The sequence below is a fragment of the Scylla paramamosain genome, chromosome 1 (genome assembly GCF_035594125.1).
Source record: "Scylla paramamosain isolate STU-SP2022 chromosome 1, ASM3559412v1, whole genome shotgun sequence".
Lineage (NCBI taxonomy): Eukaryota > Metazoa > Arthropoda > Malacostraca > Decapoda > Portunidae > Scylla > Scylla paramamosain.
Genome location: NC_087151.1, coordinates 11,755,001 through 11,760,000, shown reverse-complemented (window position 1 = coordinate 11,760,000; position 5,000 = coordinate 11,755,001). Strand labels below are relative to the sequence as shown.

Below are 5,000 nucleotides of genomic sequence, written 5' to 3'. Positions count from 1 at the left end.
TTAGAATATTCATGAGCGTAAGAAAGTTGCTCAACCAAATTAGTTTTCTCACGCAACTTCGTCTGTCCCTCACATTAGGCGTCATGTGAGGGAGAAGAGAACACGAGAGAAGTTGAAGAAAATGACGAGTTAATAAAATAATGAGAGGAGTAAAGGAGAGAGAGAAAAAAAAAGCTCGTTTCCTAATTTTTGTTCTTGCTTCTTGTTTCGTGCAAAAGGAAGGTTTTAATAAAATGAGTTCCCAGCTTTATACTTTTTTCTTTTTAGATAACCTCTACGAGATCCCTATCGTTCTATTTTTTTTTCATTTCTTCCTTCTTTTTTCCTATTCCCATTTTTCTTTCTCTTCTTCCCTCGTTCTTTCCTATTTTCTTTCTCTGCTTCCTTCCTTTCTCCGTTCTTTCTGCATTCCTTCCTTTCCTTTTTCCTTTTTTCCCTTCCCTTCCCAGCTTTCTTCCTAACTTATTTTTTTATTACATTATTCATTTTATTCCTTCTTTCTTTTTTCTTTCCTTTCATTCCTATCCTGTTCATTCCTTCGATGATTTTTTTCCCATCCTTTCCCTCACTCATTCGTTTGACCCTTCTTCCCTTCCTTGTTTACTTCCTTCCTTACTTACCTCTTTTTTTGCCCTCGTTCCACCCTTCCTTCCTCCCCTCTCTCGATCCCTACCTCTCCTTCCTTCTTGTTCTCGTTCCACCCTTCCTTCCTCCTCTCTCCCTATTCCTTCCTCTTCTTCCTACCTCTGCCTCGGGTGATGCAGTAACTTCCAACTCGTGACTACAACTTCCCCAGTGTGTGTGTGTGTGTGTGTGTGTGTGTGTGTGTGTGTGTGTGTGTGTGTGTGTGTGTGTGTGTGTGTGTGTGTGTGTGTCCTTAAGGTTGATACCCCGAGATCACGTCTCAGGAGGCTGATACACACACACACACACACACACACACACACACACACACACACACACACACACACACGCACACGCACACAGAGGCTCGCCCATAATCCACCGGCCTGTGCAAACGAGACAAGTATGCGGTAGTAACTTGTGCAAGCAGAAGGAAGGCCGGTATGGGCTGGGGAGAGCTTGTCAACCTTCACACCGTCATACACACCGAGGCGAGGAGGACCTGTAGGGGAACGTCTTCACTTCCTCAACGATCCGAAGTTACGAGTTCGATTCTAGAGGGCGTTAGTTTCTTCATACACTTTAAACGCTATAGGATGTTTGTTATTGTAATGAAAATATATTAATGGTGTATGGATTATATGACAATCAGCCCATTATGAAGACTAATTTTTTTGGGGGAACTTAATCATAAACATAAGCAACTAGAATATACGTAAATGCAGATGTAACAAGAAAAAGAAAAGAAAAAGAAAAGAAATGGATGTTATAGCAACCATGATGTATATGTAAGGAGGACATTAATGAACAGTAACCATAATAATACTGTTCAGAATGTTCTTGGTCGGGGAGGCAGACCAGAGAAGAGATGGAAGGACTGCATAGTTGATGATTTGTAAGTGAGGAGGCCTAGTGGAGGTGAGGCAGAAGACAGAGCTTTATTAGAGATTACTGTAATGAAGAACATCGACCCCATATGAACAATGGAGAGCTGCTGAAGAAGAACGCAAAGATTTTATTTTTCTCTCTCCTCATAATCATTGCCAATAATATATGGATTTGTTGTTACGGTGTTTAAATTTAGTCCATTTCACACCTTAACTATATGAAACCTTAAAGAAGACTTAATTGTTGCTTCCTAAAAAAAAAAATAAATAAATAAATAAATAAAAAAGATAAAGTATCTGAAAAAAAGAATAGTTGGTCAGTTGAGTTTCTGAGGCGTCTTCATACTCCTCTTTTGAAACAGTGCAAGTCGTAGGGTGGAAAGGAGGAAAACCGGAACAGGCAAAGAGTTCTAGAGTTTATTAGTTAAACGACGGAAAGGTTGAATATAATGATTAGCTTTTGTATTATTCGTGTGGACAGAATAAGAGCGAGAATGAGTATCTCTTATGTATTTATCTACTATTATCCACGGACTTATAACTATCCCCAACTCAGTCAATTTCCAGTCCTGTCTCCCTGCAATCTTGTGGAGAGCATTTGTAACTACGTAATCACAACCACCAAACTATCCCCTGCGTAACTACCTTTCATGTTCGCTACGTACTTATAACTACCCGTAACTCAACCCCTAACCACTCCCTCACCACTCCCTCACACTCCACTGCAGCCACGTGTGCCCCTGACCGAGGTTAGCTAATGGGCAGCAGCACGCGACACCTGCCTGGCTGTATACACGGCGGTATGTAACAGTGAGTGTCCAGTAAGTGTCCAGAGAGTGTCCCTGGTGATGTAGCCATTAATGCCAGCGCCACCCTAGCCTCGGGAAACATTCACCCTCGCCTCCCACTGGTCTGCTAATGGCACCCACTGAAGGGGACCATCAGAAAGAGTTAAATGCTCCCGCTTGATGTCACGCTCACTTTCTCTCTCTCTCTCTCTCTCTCTCTCTCTCTCTCTCTCTCTCTCTCTCTCTCTCTCTCTCTCTCTCTCTCTCTCTCTCTGTGTTTTATAGGCGTGTATGTTCTTGTTTTTTGTGGGGAACGTTTTTTTTTTCTTTTTCTTTTCTTTTGATAGCAACATGATGAGAGTCACTACCTTTTCCACCATATTTTTTTTTCTTATTCGTTTTTTTTTTTTATTTCGTTCTCGTTTTTTTTTTCATGTTTAGCTTGTTTTTCTTCTTGTTCTTGATCTTGTAATTTGTTCTTCCTGCTCGTATTTTGTTTTTGTTTGTTGTTGTTATTGGTTTTCTTTTTTTTTTATGTCCACATCATAAACTCCTCCTCCTCCTCCTCCTCCTTCTTCCCTTCCTCTATCTCTTCGCAGACGAATTAGTAGGCTCAAAAAAAAAAAAATATCTCCCTTGGAAAAGCATCGCAAGAAAACACAAACATTAGACAAGCCAGTCCCATAAGGAAGAAACAATACAGTACCTTTGCACCTTCCCCAGCACACCTTTGCCAAATCACTCAGCAAGACAGTAACCAAAGAAAAGCAAAGAGACTCCTGGACATTTCTCTGACAACTGGGTAGGACACGAGGCTGAGGACACGGGGAATTAACATAAAACTTGAGGATATGTACGTGGTAAAACTTGACGCAAAAGCTGCAAAGGTGGAGATAGAAAAAGAGATCACTTGTCAGACGTGCAGGTGAGCGTAAGTGAATTTCAATATATAGTGAAGGTAAAGGTATTGAGAAACGATAGTTGAGAGGGTGGTTTTACGGTTCGACGAAAGAGAAGAGAGGAAGAGAAGGAGCAGGAGGAAGAAGAAAAATAGTAATAGTAATAAGAAGAGAAAGAGGTGGAAGTGTGAGAGAGAGAAAAAAAGAGTAAAAGATGGAGGAAGAGGAAGAAGAGGAGCAGAAAACATCGTTAAAGGAAAAAAAAATTGGAAGAACTGTAAAAGAGGGAGGAGGAGGAAGAAAGGGAACGGTAACCGAATGCGAAGCAGAAGAAGCAATAACTGAATAACGAGAGAGTAAATGACGCGAAAACGACGAGATTGTATATAATGATAAGAAGGAGACAGACGAGGAGATGGCAAATGAAAATGACTAGGAAAAGGGAAAAAAAGGAAACAAACTATGGAAGAGAAGCAAACGAGGTGAAGATTGCAAGGTGACGAAGAATAATCATAGAAAAGAAAATGTGACAGACTAGAGGCACAGAAGGACGATGAAGAGAGAGAGAGAGAGAGAGAGAGAGAGAGAGAGAGAGAGAGAGAGAGAGAGAGAGAGAGAGAGAGAGAGAGAGGAGTGCTTCAGAAGTACGCAGTAACAAACAGGACGCAAATTAGAAGGTAGCGCGGGATAACTCAGGGCGGTCAGGTAAACAGTAATTACACACCTGTTCCCTGTAGTTCACCTCACCTGTCCCCTGTGCCTCGCCTCGTCCTCAGCAGCCAACACGTGCACAGGAATGCCTGAGGAAGGTGAAAATGAAAAGGCCGGATTGAAGCACAGGGTGATTGCACTTGTTATTTATCAGAGAGAGAGAGAGAGAGAGAGAGAGAGAGAGAGAGAGAGAGAGAGAGAGAGAGAGAGAGAGAGAGGTGGATGGGCGTGGTGCCTGTAAGTGAATTAGTAGTTGAAATATCTACCTCCATTGCTAAGTATCGTACTACTTCTTCTTCTTCTTCTTGTTATTATTATTATTATTATTATTATTATTGTTATTATTATTATTATTATTATTATTATTATTATTATTATTATTATTATTATTGTTATTATTATTATTATTATTATTATTATTATTATTATTATTACTACTATTATTATCATTATTATTTTCCACCATCTAATCATTCACCACCACCATCTTTTCCTCCTCCTTCTCCTTCTCGTTTTCGTTCTCCTCCTCAGTCTGTCAAGTTCAATAATAAATAATCTTCCAAAGCTAGTGTACAATTTGGAGTTCCCAAGGTTCATTATTAGGTGCTATTATGTTCAGTATGCGGCTGACACACAACTACTTCACCAAGATCACTTAGGAAAATTAAACGAAATAATTAAAGATACCAAAGATATTCTAGAGAAAATTAAGACATTTCTCAGAAAATGGCTCAGTGGTAAATGCGACTAAAACTGTGTATTTTCATCGGCAGTCGACAGCTGTGTTCCCACATACCTGTGGTGATGAAATTTGATGGCACCAGCATCAGTCCCAGCACCCATGTTAAGAATCTGGGCCTGTATATGGACCGACACCTGTCATTTGAGACGTATGTCAATAAAATTAGCTAAAAAGTTATGGGTACATTAATCTATATCAACAGGATAAGTTCTTACTTAGGCAGGAAATCAAGAATAATTGTAATTCAGTCACTTGTCCTTAGCCTCAATAATTATTGCCTTAGCATTTGGGGTACCACCACCTCTACTCTTATTAATGAAATTCCAAAACTCCAAAATTTTGCAGCAAG

General features: G+C 40.1%; 1 protein-coding gene across 2 annotated transcripts in view; it reads left to right on the top strand.

Annotated features, from left to right (window-relative positions):
• LOC135100646 (G-protein coupled receptor dmsr-1-like) overlaps positions 1-5,000 on the top strand; it is a 348,624-nt gene that overhangs the window by 151,357 nt on the left and 192,267 nt on the right. The window lies entirely within an intron of this gene.